A 16,300-nucleotide genomic window follows, 5' to 3' on the forward strand; every position below is an offset into this window, starting at 1 on the left:
CCTCGAAGAAATTGACAAAGATGGATACAGTGCCTTTGCTGGTGGCCCCCGAGACGTAAAGTGCTTTCGAAATGACATTACAGCTCGGGGAAAAAAGCTGTTTGCTTTTGTTTAGAGAGAAGAATGTTACGTACCTTAATTGCATAATGCATATTTTATCTTAGTTTATAAAGCCTCACAAGTCTCCTATTTAAACATAGATAGCTAATTATGCTATTTGCCAAGATCTAATAACTTCGACATTTTGACTTAATATTATGCAGCGCCTTACCTGAGCGAGCATCAGTAAAACTTACATATACTGCACGAGTGAAATTCTCCCTCACTGGTGGGTGGAGTTTGTATAGAAGGCTCTGTGTTGAAATACTATGCAAAGGAAGGCACGCGACTGAAATCTGGATTCAAGTGAGGGTTGCTGGTGCCAAGCGGAGAAACCCCAAATTTCTAATATAATTCGATGGCTTTGGCTAGTCTGTGGACACTTTCTGATCGTGGAATTGTTTCCTCGCAGGAAAGGGTTATAATAGCATGGCTTCTCTGTTCCCCAGAGAGGATCGTTGGAGACCTGAAGGGACCGCTCTGTCCCCGGACTGGTTTGGCGTGTCCTCACGTCCCTGTCTCTAGCTCGGTCACCCCCTTCCCCTTTCCCGATGTTCGCACTGCAGGCACGGGTCCTTTCAGGCTCTCCCGCTCCCTCCAAGGTTCATTCTGGGCCACGTGTCTGGGGACCGGGGCAGGGTCGGCCGCTCTGTGCTTCCTCTTAGAGCCGGGCAGGAATGTGCCGTCAGGACAGGCCTCAAGGGCCAGTCCCAGCTATGAGGCCCACTGAGGTCCTGACACTCAGGGCTTTGAACTCCAGTGTGAAGCACTTCGCAGCCTAAATAAATAAACCGCTGAACAGGCTAATGGGTGATGGGTTGAGATGGCTGCCCTCCCTTCAGGACTGGGCTAATCATCCCAGGGACGTGCCGAGTATTAGTGATGTGAATTTCATCACAAGAAGCTGTAGGTATTTTAAGACAGAATTTGGTGTGATCTATGCATTTCCCAAATGATTATGGAGGATGCAGCCTATCCATATATATGCATAGCAATGATATTGATTTGATTTTCTTTCTGAACTGAAAGATTCCATAGGAACATACCCTTGGGTTTTCCCTACTGTTAATAGTGCTTTTTTATTCGACCTTTAGTTTTTGAATCTAGTGTCTTTGTATATATAATAATATAATTCTTTAAGAAATAATAAACATTCCAAATGCATGTAAAATAGATGCTTATTTTTCTACATGCAATAAAAAGCAAAATTACACAACATGTCATTATTTAAAGACAACATTTACTGCGTAGTCCTTCATCCTCACTCACTCAAATCGTATTAGACGGCCTGTACGCACAGCTAGTGGACTCAAGTGTGTCCCCTCCCGTGTCCGCGTAGCTCTGTGATGTGAGAAATCAATTCTCGTGCGGCTGCTACTCGACTCTCTCTCTAGGAAACTGCTTCTCGTATTAGGTTTTGATACCATTTGACAAGGAAGCTTGTGGACCTCGAGACTTGCTAATGCGAGTTGTATTAAATGGGGTATTAGTCCCGACGGCTGGTAGATGGCCGTTTGGTATTCCGCGGCACGGGAGCATTAAGCCCGACCACTCCATCACTGCTTCCGAAGACATTCTCTGTGAAAAAGTGGAAAGGGGACATTTTCTTCTCACATGAAACAGAAATGGCTTTCAAAACCATTTTCCTTGTCTACTTTTTTTTTTTTTTCCCTTAAGGAAACTTGGACCATTTACGGTAACCGATGTCCGTAACTCGATGATAAATTCCTGTATTCTTAACCTGTTTTTGAAAAAAATTAAAGCCCATGATGCAGTGCGTCAGCGGTAGAGTCTACCTGTGCTGTACGTGGCAGTTAGATTGGTTGTACACATCCCACTGCTCGTGGACCTTTCTCGTTTGTTCGCGTTTGCACACGTGTGTGAAAGCGGCAAGCTGACGCAGGGCACACAGTTCATCACGGCTACCGCCAGCGAGCTTTTCCACCTCGGCCTCGTCAGACGAGACGGGAGGAAAGCAACCAAAACAAGACACAGTATCCCCCTCACGGTGGAGTATCAATGAACTTGTCTGGAGGAGAAGCGTTGGGTGGATCAATAAGACATTTTCCCACGTGTCCCTGTGGGCCACAAAGCCTCCAGTTTCCACTTTTGCTATTAATTGAGTCAAATGATATGGGATGGCATTGTTTACAAGGGGATCAGACCGCGGCTCCTTGCAATCCTTTCTAACTCTGAACCGGTCTTGGTGAGTTCTGTTCTGTAGAACCAGTTTGGGATTATGTTCGTCTTTTCTTCTCTGTCTCTCTTGAAATTGCACCAACCACTTCACAGTTATTCGCAGTATTTGTTACTGAGTCTGCAGCATATCAGAAAATTCTTTAATCTTTTAGTAGAAATTATATTCGAGACATCCGATCATTTTTCCCAATATGTTTTTAGATTCCTGAATATGTACTTTCTATCACACTGTTTTGCTTATACCCAATAGAATAAGCCTCTGTAAGCTAATAGAATAAATATAGAATAAGTCCCTATAACCGAGCCCTTAGTTGAAACGAACTTTATTTTTCACCCACGACCTTTAGCTGCTTCTTCACTTACTTTTTAGGACCCGCAGCAGACCTGACCTGGGGCCGAGCCTATATAGTGCTAGGAAATGGGACACGGAGAACTCTGGTCCTGCAGCCGCACCCAGCCGTGCGTGCTCCCACGTCCTCACGCTGTGCACGGGCGTGTTCACCTGTCTGTGGGGTTGGGAGCCCCTCTGAGGGCTGTGCTCATCTTCGCCTGCACCCTGGCCGGCCCGCCCCTGGGTGGGACCTCCTGCACCAGGAGTATGTTCTTCCGGTGGATCGAAATAGCCATGTGCGTGTCTGTGTGTGTGTAGTTTTCCTGTCTCCAACACTTACAGGTTATCGGATGGAATTGCACCTTGCCGACCACTTGGAGACATCAATTTTGAAGTGTGAGCTGGAAAACTGTGTCCTTTAATACTTTATTTTGCATTTCTCAGTTATATGTTTAATTCAAAAAGACATTCACCCCAGTGTGAGTTTATGAGGAATGTGCAATATAAAAATACACTCCACAGAAGAAAGGGCGGTAGTTTCACTGCTTTCTTGTAGGCTCTAAGTCCCTCAGGAGGGCTGGGGCCCATTCTTCCTGCTGAAATCTGGGTTTCTAGACATCCGTGGGTCTCGGATCCAGATGAACCTGTGCGGTTGATGATGGGGAGTGACCTCTGAACTTTCACCTTCACCCTATCGGTGTAGGGTGTCTGCGTGGCTTTGTGGTGGTGTGGCTGTCATTTCACATTTGTCGCTCACATTCCCCTGTCATTTTGACTTTATGATGACATATCCACAATCCATAGTCGCCACGCCTCATTGATTTCACGTGGGCGCCTCTGGGCTCTCTCTGGGAGCGCCTGTGCGGGTTTCTCAACACTGCAGATCTTCTCTGACCCCGAATAAATCACCATCAGGGTGTGTGTTTGGCAGAGACAAAATTACTTGCAGCAAATGCTCCCCCCACCACAACATATTTGACATATTTTTGATAAATGTGATTTTTTAAAAGGTTTGTAGAATGTACCATTGGCAGGTCACACATTTTATAAAATTTACTTTTCTATCCAGTATAATGTACTCTTTTTAGTGTGTAGTTTTATGGGTAGTGATAAACACATAAACTAGGACACCCAGTTATAATTAGAGTATCGCTATTCAGGCCCCTTTTTTTAAGCAAATAAACAATAAGTTCTTGAAACTGTAAAACTTTAAAGACGTTTTTGTTTCATAAGAAAATATAGTTATTTGCAAAGCAAACTACTGTCACTAAGTAGACTTCTACACACAGTTGCAATGGGTGATTATTATTGTTTTGAATAAGAATTTCTCAAAACATGTTCATTATTTTAAGATTTCTGAATTAGGAAACTTATTCTCATAGAGTGGAAAAGATTATTTGAATTATCATTTTAGTAAATTGTTTTTAAAGAAGCCAGTCTTCTTTTTTTAAGATTTTATTTATTTATTTTTAGAGAGGGAGGAAAGAGAGAAAAAGAGAGAGAGAGAGATCAATGTGCAGTTGCTGGGGGCCGTGGCCTGCAACCCAGGCATGGGCCCTGACTGGGAATCGAACCTGCGATGCTTTGGTTCACAGCCTGCACTCAATCTACTGAGCTATGCGAGCCAGGGCCATTTCAGTAAATTTTTAAAAAATGATCAATTTTTACTTATTCTCTATATTCTTCAAAAATTGATAGAGTAACTACCTGACGATATTATTTGGAAGTTCTTATTGAGTAAAGTATTAGCAACTGTGGGCATTTTCAGCATTGTATATTTTAGCAATATCTTTAAGAGACACTATTAGAAAGTTTGGCTACTGAATTCTTTACATAGTAAGCCATTTTCTATGAAATGTGATCTCGTGGAAATTTAAAATTTTCATTCTTAAATCAAAATATCTTTTGCAGTGGCTTGTCACATGCCTGAAAAATTTCACTAGTATTCAGCTGTGATGTGTTTTTGCTGCCTTAATTAAGAATCCCCAATTATGCTATAAATGAAGAAAAACTACATAGTATGAATGAAACTACTAAAATCTCATTATTTATGCTAAGCAGGGACAATGAATCATTTATAAACATAGTTGAAACTCATAAGCTGTGTCAGGTATATGTACTAAATGTGTAAATAGCCTCTGAGAGATAAACAGAATTCATAAAATGAACTACGTTGATAAGCAAATTACTTACCTATGAGACCTGCCAGATAAGACATAAAATAAGAGTCCATATGCTGAACACAGATAGGAGGAGATGGAAGGGGCCAGCGGTAGCTAATGACGTTCAAGATCTACAAATACACATGATGCACCCGGAACATTCAGCACTCAGGAGATTTTAACGTGGCCGCCCATTGGGAACAACCATTATGATCCCGGACTCCAACCGTCTTCTGCCCAAGAAACTATATAAAATCCACAGCTCCTCTTCCCATTCCAGCTGGGACTGCAGCTCTCCATTAGAGCGGCCACGCGTTGGTTCCAGGCCTTCCGGTCCACTCTGCCCCCTCATTCACGCATCAGCTCTGGGTTTCATAGCCACCGCAGCCTCAGCAGTGAAGGCCGATGGGCCCAAGGAGCAGAACACCCGCATTTCCGGACGCCGGGGGACCTGGGGCTCAGGTGGTGAGCTCTGCTTCCCTGCCTGCACTCTGTGCTGACTGTGTTAGCATGGCCCGTAGTTTTTCTCTTCTTTTCACTGTGTGCGATTTAAGCATCTTAATGCCGTCAGTGCGCTTTTCTGTTCTGTGACCCCTGGGAAGCAGCTGGCCAGCTAGCACACTCAGAGGCCGGCAGGGAAAGACGGCAACTTCCAACCCAACAGCAGTCATCTCTTCCGGTCAGCGGGTGGAATGCTCCCTTTAAAAAAAACCCGAACACGTGTATGGAAACCATTATCGAAGAACACCTCAACTTTAACTAGTTTTTCAGGGAAGTTAGCCAATAGATGAGCGGAGAACCATGGAAAGAGCATGAAAATGGTGATGCTGGAAGACTGGAGAAAACGTGTCCCCGAAGCAGGAGACACGTTTTGGGGTGGACAATACGTGGGTTCCCAGAGAAGACTCGGTGCAGGGTAGGTCGGCCTAAATCTGGGAGACGGGCACAATAATGTTGAAGCTCATCCAAGTGATATAAAAGGATGATGTGAAGCATCCTAATGTCAGGATTGTAGAGCACATGACTGTGTATCTGTCCATCCATCCATCCATCCATCCATCCGTATAGTACCTAACATTCTGGGTAAGGAGGTAAACTATGAGAACTGAGTCAGATTAGTGCTACAAAATTAATTATCCTTTTATTTGAGACTTTTTAAAACAACATTGGGGACTTGATATAGATTTCTCTATACTTTGTCATGTTGTTCTACCTCTACTCCCTAAGGAATGCATCCTTTATTACGGCTTATGTGAGTGCATCCCAGTCCCAATGTTGCCCTCGGGGTATGGGACTGTGTGTGCAGCTCCTTTGTGTGTATCTTTGTCTCCATGCGCACAGGAATCTGTGCCCGAGATGCCCACACTCAGCACCTTGTTTGGTTATTCCTCAGCCTCCAGTATTTTTCCTTCCGCACGCTCCAGAGTCACTTCTGTCCCATAGTGCTTTTGTCTGATGAAGATACCGAAGTTGAGGCCCAAAGAGACATCCCAGGTTTCTCTTTTCTTTCATCAAGACACCCAACTACATACCACATCCTGCAAACTTCATCAACATGTCTCAAGTTTCACCCTTTGTGCCGCATGCCCGTTTGCCTTAACTCAGTATTTTGATGTGATTCCAAACAAATCTTAAACATTCTCCTGGAAGTGGACTCACTGCCTATGTTTTCACCAGCTGGGCTTTGGCAGGGGTGGCACCGTTCAGGCAGGGCTGGGGGACACTGCGTGACCTGCGTTTCATCGGGTGAGATGACTAAGGGGGCTCCTCTCCCCTCTGGGAAGCTTTGCTCAAGTCCAACTCGCTGCGGAGCCCGGGGGAAGCGGGCAGCGGTAGACATGAGATTTTATTACTTTAAAAATCTTGTGATGTGTGGAAGTGGGAGAGAAGAGGACTTACAGTGCGAATGGAAGATGCAGGCACCAGACACGGAGGAGCCGCACAAGAGCGAGGCGCCTTAGGGTGGGGGGAGTGGGGGAGAAGATGCTGCAAGTCCTCGTGGGTGATGATTTTCCGATCCTATCAGGACGACTGGGTGGTTTCAGACTGAAACTACTTTCACTCTGAGTTTTGTAAAATAATCTGATTTCCTTAACTGAGCCAATTCCCCTGTTTTGCTCTTGCCTCTTTTCTTTTCTCTTTTCTTCTTTCTTTTCTTTTTTCCCTTTTCTTCTCTTTTCACTATTCTTTGCTTTTCATTCTTTCCTTTCCCTTTCTTCTTTCCTTTTTTTCCTCTTCCCTTCTTTGGTCTGCGTGGTCCTTCATGACGTTCTGGCTGAGCCCCTCCCCGCTCTGCCTCCTCTTAGGCGTCCTGTCCTGGCTCCGTTAAGCCACTCCCTACATCCAGCCTCCTGTTGACTCCTCATCCAGGTCTGCCCTCCTATCTCACTCTCTGCAAGTGCATTATCAAACTCAGATGTATCTTCCCCAATGCACGGTTCCTCCCCATGCATTGCTGAGCGTGTGGTTTCTGCAGAAAGAGGGTGCCTGAAAGGGCCAGTCCTCTCCCGTCATCTTCTCGATCACTGGGGACTCCCACCTGTGACAGGCTGCAGCCAGGTGAACACAGCCCCTGCACGTGCTCCAGGGGCGAAGGGTCTCGTAGGGGAGTGGGGGCTCGCACACATGCAGGAGAAACTGGAAGAGGGAGGGTCAGGGAAGCCGACACTGAAGGGCACAGGCCTCGGCCCCGAGCTCTGAAGCAGGTGCTCCTGAGACACGGTGACCACCCTGAAGAACTGCAGGGACGCCCGTGAGTGAGCTCAGGCTGCAGCAGGGAAGCGTGTTTCTCCAGAGCCCCCCGGGGACCCACGGGGACACCTCCCATCTGCCACACATCTGGCTGCAACTCCCTCTAGAGAACAATGGCTTGTCTTCCTGCATTCCGTTCTCATACAGGCGCTGCCTGGTGGCAAACTCGAGCCAAGGTTCATAGGGTCAGTGAGATCTGGAAGGTGCGTCTGCTCTCCTTGTCACGAAGAGGAGAGCTCAGAAGGGCCAGGCAGTGCGGCTGCACCGTCCACGCCATCTGGGCTGCCATTCCTCCCCTCTCCCAGCCCTGCAGCTCCCAGGCACCTTGGGCCTGCGCTGTGACAGCGCATGTGCGTTCGTCTGGATCACGATGTATACGGGCAGACAGATGAGCCATGGAAGGAAAAGAGAGAAAGCCCAAAGCAGAGGCTTTGCTGTCTTTAACCCTTCTGGGTGCCATCCATGAAGCCAGGGCCATGGTTAAGGGACAGAGGGTCGGTGTGAGGGACAGAGGCGTGTATCAGGAGCAGTGTCCCCCACTGAGTGAAGAGGGACACTGACATGTAGCGAAGGAGCTGAGAGCATCCTTAGGCAGTTTTGCATGTTTGTATCCATTTCACCTTGAAACATCCCCGCTGCCCCTTTGTTAGAATGTGGTGGCGTGTATCACGTGCTCCCTAGCGAGTCGGTCCCCACGGGGTGTGTGGGACGCCAGGGGCCGTGTGTTGCCCTCTCTAGGTCGTTGCTGGCTGGCAGAGAACTTGCCCCTAGGAGACACTCAGTGAGTGCCGGCTGCTTGATGGATGACCCATATTTCTGCAGTGTTTCGACTTCCCCAGTGAGCGCGTGTTGTCGGGATCCACGGACGCCCCAGACGGAGAAAAATGGATGTCATAAAACAGTCTGCAGCAGACGGGCTGCTGGATTGACGGCGGACGCCCTGAAAAATGGGCCGTAAATTTCTCCTCGGAGAACATGCATCAAGTGTGCTTCATTCCTTTGTGATACGTGAAAGCAAGGGGTGGTCGTCTTAAAATGCTCCTGCATGTCTGCCTTTCCAAGCATCCATGGGCGGCAACACCTTCTCAAACGGGTTGAACCAAACACACTGAGATGAGATTTTAAAAGTTCTGACTTTATACCCCTCATAATAGTAGAAAACTGAACAAGAGTCACCAAAGGAAAAACTAAACGATGGGAATTGAGAACTCAGGACACTCGGTGGTTAGGACGGACTAGGGCACATGATCGCTAAAATAAGGTAACCGCCCAGAAGTGTGTGGCCCAGACAGAAACAGGGGTTTCTGCCTCTTGAAGTGACTCAGGAAGCCAGACCCCTCCCGTCTTGCAGCTCTGCCGTCCTTAGGGCGGGGTGGGGTGGGGTTGGTTTTCTGCCCCACCTGGGTTCCGGTCCGAAGGACCCGTGTGTGACACAGGTGAGCGCTCTCTCCTGAAGCCGGCGGTCGGCAGCTGCACACCGCAGGGCCGGTGACCATTCCCCGGAGTGTGCGTAGGCCTTGTCCGGTGGACGCGGCCACCGTCTATAGTTCCTTGAACACTTCAGGGTTGTTTTTCAGTGTGGCGGCTGCTTCATCCATTAGAGGGAGACGCTGGATTCCACAGCTAGGGTGTTGTGGCGTGAAGTTCTCAGATGTCCTCCATCTGTGGGGGAAGCCCACAGAGATACCTTTCACCATATGCTGCCGCTTCTTTATTCTCCCCTGAAAGAGCAATAATTTTGACACTCTTGTAGCCTATTCTTGTCTTCTTCATCTTTAAGATATTTTGGGCTTTAGATTGTGAATTTTAAAGTTAAAGAAATTCTTATTGATATGTGTATTGATTTTAGATTTGCTATCCCTCGGACTTCATGCTGGTCAGAAGTACTGATTGATTGTTGATATGTAATTGCATTATGTGTGCAGGGGGTAACAATAAATATTTAATAGTTCAGTTGACATCTCTGTGAGCACGCCTTTGGCTCTGCTGTCTGACATGTTTTAAAAAATTATGTACGGGTTTTTTTTCCTGCTAATGAAATCTGTATTTAAAACTAGAAATGAATTATATATGTAACGCATGCAAGTTGTATTTCTTCTGTATCTTAAAATATATTTGGTGGGGTAAGTTATCCTACCACCTAAGACTATCGTTAAAATTCTGAGCCTTTCGAAGGAGGTGTTTGAAAAGGCAGAGAACACTTAGTGGAACCTGAGAAGTTTGGTGATGGGTCCACACGGATTCCAGGGTAAATGTCACGTGGCGGCTGATTTAAGGAACTGAAGCAGAAGTCAAGGACAGCCTTGGCCTTCCAGTATATAATGGTTCTTAATTAGACTCTTTCTGTTGCTTCCAGTTAAACAGAAAGACTAACAGAAAAAGTGGGAGAGAGAAACACTTTGGCTCGCAATAAGTAAGCTTCCCACCGCTTACGTCACTGGCCAGGCCGTGCACAGTAGGGCAGCGGCCGACTGGCCCTTGGCCAAGAAAACTGTGGGGAGAGAGAGACGGTGACGTGGGAAGTACCATTAGACCCTGGCACTCCCTCTGTCAGATTCTAGGACAACCAGGCACTGTTGGGTTGTTGTAGAGAGTTTCTCTGTTGTGTTAGGTGGCCACGAAGCAAGTTCAAGGAGTTTGTGAAGAAGAATAATAAGAGGAAAAAGTAAACTTGGGGAAAGATGTGCCCCTTCAGTGGGAGGTCTCCTCCTAGAGTTATTTTTGAGAAAGGTGGGCTGAAGTAAGGCCACAGGGCAGGAGCCAGGATTTAATAACATGTCTACAGCATCTCAAACAAAAATCAGCGGCAGCCTGATGTAGCCAACGATTCGACCACTGTCTGAACCGAAAGGAACTCTCTAATGCGCGAAGCTCTGCATCTGCTGGGCAGAAGCGTGTTCAGAAACAGACTCTCACACGCCAGAAAGAATAAGGTCATCCTTGAACAGCTTCCTGTCTTCTTCATCAGAGGTAGTTTTGTTGCCGATGGAAACAGGATTCTTTCGTGGTATCACAGGAAACACATTTCAAGGATACATGCATAGGAGGATGGGGGGGTGGTGTTGAGGCAAGACTTATTGGCGTGAAAACAAAGGACTGCCCCTGTGCCCCACCCAGGACCAGGTGGCTTGGCTCCAGCTCTCTGCGGAAGTCCAGCCTCTGGGGTCTCAGACTTGCACTGGTCCCCACAAGACGGGCCAGGGCCCAGAGATGCTGTGCCGTTAGCCCGGCATGGGCACAGCAGCTGACGCTTCCTTCGGCAGTTCGGTCCAGGCCAAAGCTTCAGCAGTCCAGCTCAGTTGCTCTCCCTCTCCGGCTAACTTGCTCTCTGTCCCGGCTGCGCTCCGGCTGGCACCGCGCCACGGCCCTCAGGCCCACGTCTGGGTGCGCGCGGCTGCTATGGAGAGAGAATGTGCACAAGGGAACGGACGAATGAACCAACCCTGCGCCTTTGTTCAGCTTTGAGCGTTTCATTTCAGGCTTGGGAAAGAGCAGATTGTCTTTCAAACGAACCAATCTCTTTCCTGGCTCCTTGTGGGCTTGTGCTGGGCCCTTCCCCTAACCAATCTCTTTCCTGGATCTTCCAGGGTTTCATGCCCTTACCCAATCCCATCTTGTCCCCGGATTTTGCCAGGCTAGACTCCTCCCCTTTATAGTTGCCGTTTTGACTCCACTGCCTGGTGCCCCAAAGTTCTGCTCCACGGTCTGAACTCTCCTGCGCAGGCGCTTACCCGCCTTCCCCCCCCCCCCACCCCCATGGCTTCCACTGCGCATGTGCCCAGCAGGGGCTCTTCCCCTTTACTGATTCTCCCCCTGCCCACCTGAACCAACTGGTTGTCCCCTGGAGAGATTGAGAACCCAGCGGGAGGGGTTTTAGTCCCCTCGTGGGGCGATGAGGCTATCCCCTGGAGCGCCTGGGAGCCATAGCTTCCTAGTTAACTCAGCTTGATGAGAGGTGTGGCCCCACTTGCTCCCTTTCGTGGTCAACAGCTTACTGGCTGCCGGGCTAACCGAGCCAATCCCTGCGGAAGCCTCGGAGCCTCATCGGCGCAAAGACACGCCTTCGAGAATGTAACTCTTTTATTTAGAATGCATAATTGCGTTCAAAAGTTTTGTTTCTTTAAGCCAAGTTTATTGTCAACTGTGTCATTTCACAGAAAGCATTTAGATAATGAGATGAAAGGCTTTAGGGTCCCACACGCCGGCGCTGGCGAAGGAATGGAGCCCCACCTCCAGCATGCCTCATTGGGCGCCTGTCCTGGTTTCTGCCGCGAGGATGAACAGATCCTTGAGAGAAGAGCCGGTGTTCACTGGTATCTGTCGAATGGATGGGCAGGGCCATTTTTCCCTCCTGGGCCCCAGAAATAAATATTTCAGTTACATCTAATTCCCTAAGACATCCGATAGGGCATACTTGTTAAGTACGTTTTTTTCCAAAGATTTCACATTTGTTTTCACCTCCTTTTATGGAGACCTATATGAAATCGCTTCTCTTCCATTCAATTGGAAAAAGAGATTGTTGAGTGTCAACAATACAGTCAGTTAAAAAAATGGCATGGTTTCTGATCTTGTAGCAGATACTGACCATGCCTTACCCATATCACTGTGGTGGCCCTACCATTTGGGGGCCCAAGGTGTTGTGGCTCTATGTCCTTTGGCCAGAGGGTTATTTTTTCTCTTTTTCATATCCTGACGTTACTTTTCCCTCGAAGACAGCAAGCAGAGCCACCAGAGACAGTGTCACACCCCAGGACTCCCACACAGCAGCTGCAGATGGTGGGCGTAGAAATATTTCAGTACGCTGTCTGTGAGGCGGGCAATTCAGGGGTTAAGTTAGTCAGAGGATACATGATTTCCCAGGGCCTCCCTGTGTTCCCAGAATTTGCCAGCTTAGGTGTGTGGCTTCCTTTTGCTCTTCTCGCTTTCTTACCCCTTTACTGGTGTTTTCTGGCTCCTCCTCCAAACTATTTCCACTTGAATCCCCACGGCGGGGTCCTTCCCAGGGGAGCAGAGGCCGGGACTGTTCTGAGAACAGAGAAAAGGGGGAAATCACAGTTGAGAAGAACTGTGTGTGTCCCTGCCACGTTTCGGCAGGTCCGGGGGGTAGGAGCCCTGGCCGCCTCTGTTCTGGGCTGTGATGTCAACTCGTGTGTGTGGCAGCCATCTGGGAAGGTGGGGGCAGTGTCTCCCTCTGGAGCAGACGGAGGATTTGCTTCCGTCTGCTGTTGTAAAGATGACCTTTCTTGGGGGCGAAGGTCAGGCATGCTCACTCCGCACTGGGAGAGATTCGGGTCCCTGAACGCATGGTCCCACCCTGTCACTCAGCCTTCGGAGGGGGCGGGCACCCACTGCCCTGTTCTCTTCCCGTTTCCCGAGGAACCTGGGCTTGCAGGTCTCGCAGGTGCGGTCCCTCTGGGTCCTCCTGTCGCTGTAATAGCGCCCTCTCCCCCTGCCACAGGCGTCGGTGTCTCCTCTCAGCCTCCCTTGAAAGGGGCAGGTTAACTCGTTACCTAGTAAATTGGTAAAAATCTCACAATTCACAGTCCTGACAATACCAGTCGAGGTGAAATCATCACAAATGTGATCGATACTTTTCAGGAATTGAAGAAAATGCTTTCTAGCTCTGGCTCGAGAGAGAGAAATTGGGTGAGGTGAGGAAGGAGCCAAGGTTAATAAGATTCATGACAAGATGCGTGAAGTAGTCTTTGGAGGGCATCGGGCGGCCGAGTGTGAGGCTGGTGCTCTTTATCGGAAACCGCTCGCGGAAACGCAAAGGGATGGGGCCTTGATGTGACAGGGAGGGGACGAGGAACCGTCTGAGGCGCTGTCCCAGTCCAGGTGACCACGGAGGATGCCTGTGTCCTACCAGAAAGACCAGGCTCTTCCCTGTTCACGCCAATCGATGTCATATCATTTCTCCTTGAACCCTAAGCACGTTTCAGTCCTAACTTTCTCATACGTGGTATCAAAGAGGCAGATAATCTCTATTGTTATTAGAGTTGCAGTGTCCTAAAACATGCCATGTTTATAGTTGTATGTCCAAATATCAAGCAAAATTATAAGCCAAACATGAATAACCCCTCCCCCCCAAAAAACAAGAACAAAACCATAGTCTGAGGCTAAAAGAATCAAGGTGCAAAAAGGATTTCATTTGAAAACATTTTACATTAAGGCTAATCCAGATTTTATTGTTTGTAATAGATTTTGTTTTTAAATCTAGAAGAATTTCCCCCCAATATTCTTATATTTTTTAAATCCTTTTTTATATGATTCAATTTTTTATGAACAAGACTACAGCGAGGTGTGCAAGGTGTTTGTAACGATGTAGTTGTGCAAACCATCTTTAAAGTGATGTGAGTGAAAGCTTGCACTATGTGGTCTCCTACGAATGCAAAGTAGTTTTTAAGGGATTGTTTCAGGGAGAACATTCTGATATTTACTCACATTATAAAGGAAAATAAAAAAGTGGTGAGGAAGCTATTTTTTCTAATAAGACTTTGCAGAAATTTATTAACATTTACTAGTAACTTTGTTTTAAAAGTCATTCATTGAGCCATCCAACCTACAACAAATTTTGAGTGGCACCCATGTGTGGGACAATATAGCAGCTGGAGAGCGGGGGGGAAAAAAAACACACATAAAACATTGTATCGAAAAGGGAAGGGTCGAAAAACTCCCGCCTGTGGGCCGAATCCAGCTTTCCATCCTGCAGCTGCTGCAGTTATTTCTCGATCGTCCCTCCACTTGCTGCTCCCCAACAATTTCGAGGCCACAGTCCACGCAGGCGCCTTTCCGCTGGGTGGCCGGTAGCAGCGGGCCAGTTCCCGGGAGGTCGCCGATACGGCGGCAGTGACGCCCTCTCCGTCCACCCTGAGGAGCAGCAGGAGACAGGAAGCATCTACTTTCCCCTGCAAATCCTCAACCGTACTTTCGGTTGTCATGAACTCTAAAACAAGCCCTTTCTTTGCATGAGCATTTTTACATGTAATTTATGTTTCGGTTGCTTTCACCTGGCCTCTTGCCAGCATCAAAGTGTCAATGACTTGCTCAGTCTCATCAAGACATTCAGCAGCCTCAGAGTTTACGGACCCTTCTTTGCCAAATTTGCAGTTGAAGGCACCAGCCGAGTGTCTGCACAAGGACGTGCTGTCAGCCCGAGGATGCTTCTCGATCAGGTGTGGCTCTGACACCTTCCGGTCCTCGGCTGTTTGTGAACTCACACGGCCGAGGCCGTTACAGGCTCGGTGTGTGTGTTCAGCGGACACGAGAGTTCCGGCTCTGCCCTCCTTGCCTTCCCTGTGTATGTCCTGCAGTCCGCGACAGTCCCGTGTTGCTCATTCACTGGGTCCAGCCGGTGCCCCGCCAGTGAACGTGAACTCGGCAACTGGCAGTGATGAGCAGCTGACCTTAAAAATAAACCACCGATGCTTTGGTTCAGCTAAGGAATCCGACGAGCCAGCAGAGTCCTGAGGTGAAGGATCCATACCGATGGTGGAGGCGATGAGAAAACACGTGGGCGGTGGCAACGTGGGAAGACTCGGTCTGTCTGGTGTGAGCCTGGAGCCGTGAGAGCAGACCGCCCTCCCAGGGCGTCAGACACACGGACGCGAGTTGAGAGGCATTGGCAACGCGAGGTGAGCAAGGGTGTGGGGGACAGGGAGCCCCGTTTCACCGCCATGCCCAGAGTCCATGCACAGCTCCTGCCGAGCGTGACTTCAGCAGCGGCCCAAAGGTTTGCGAGCGGGCTGGCGGGAACGGGCGCTTTGGGAATGGGTCGTTGGGGTCCAGCGTGATCACGTTGTCTCACAACGCTCTGAAGTTTCAACCACCTGCATCTGTGCATCCGTGGGGTTTGGGCTGCTTCTGGCGTTAGTTCCTCCTGCTTGTAGGCTGTGTATCCCGTGTAAAGAAACGACTTAGCTCTTTCTATTCAACGCATCCAACGGCCATTTCCTGTGAGGTGGCCACTCTCCAGGGTTTATTGAGCCCAACGTCTAGTGTGACCTTAGGGCTTCGAGCTGGAGCCTCCACCTGTGCCAGGATGACGGATCTGATGGTGCCTGTGTCGTCACGTGACACAGACAGGCGGTTCGCTGCGACTCACTACGGCGCTGAGGGCAGACTCAGCCATTCTGGCACGGAATGATGCGCACCTTCAATCTGCAGAATCTGTGGATCTAATTAAAGTGTTACATCAGCCATTGTACTCGAGCGAGCGTCAACCGTTTGAAGTATTCTAGGTAAATGCTGCCTCCCACTATTACCACGATTATGCTTTGCTGCTCTCCATGTGAAAGTTTTCATTTATTTCCATTTCTTATTTGCTCATTAAAAGTTTTTCTTCCAGTGTTGGGTTCAGTTCAGGAGAGCTTCCCTGTTGTGTTAATTAAAACTTGGAGCGTCGAAACACAGGCTGGGGGAGATGCTTGGATAGACAGCATCACTCTGTTCGTTTACCTCCCAGACTGCAAACATGAAAGAAAAAAATCCAAATGTACCTCTGCTTTTTCCCCTTGGGGCATTTTCTTTTTGAAATATAGCATTCCCTGAAATTCAGGTTCTTCTGCTGGAAGGTCCTTGGTTCTTGTAGGAGATGAAAGGAAAACCTTTCCCTATGTGCAGCTGTCTGTCCTGTATTCATCATTAGCTTTTCTTTTATGCAAATCCTCTTTAGCTTTGAGGATACAATGAAAAATTTTACAACTGTAGACAGATGTGACACTGTGGTTAGCACTGACAAATCTAGAGAAAAATGATG

General features: G+C 48.2%; 1 non-coding gene across 1 annotated transcript; it reads left to right on the forward strand.

The window, feature by feature from the left end:
* The first annotated feature begins 15,883 nt into the window (after nt 1–15,883).
* On the forward strand, nt 15,884–16,015 carry LOC123826470. The gene has a single exon (XR_006787050.1). It is a non-coding gene; the product is annotated as a small nucleolar RNA SNORA36 family (small nucleolar RNA).
* The last annotated feature ends 285 nt before the right edge of the window (nt 16,016–16,300 follow it).

The sequence above is a fragment of the Phyllostomus hastatus genome, unplaced genomic scaffold, assembly GCF_019186645.2.
Source record: "Phyllostomus hastatus isolate PE091 unplaced genomic scaffold, TTU_PhHast_1.1 phas_contig_80, whole genome shotgun sequence".
Classification (NCBI taxonomy): domain Eukaryota; kingdom Metazoa; phylum Chordata; class Mammalia; order Chiroptera; family Phyllostomidae; genus Phyllostomus; species Phyllostomus hastatus.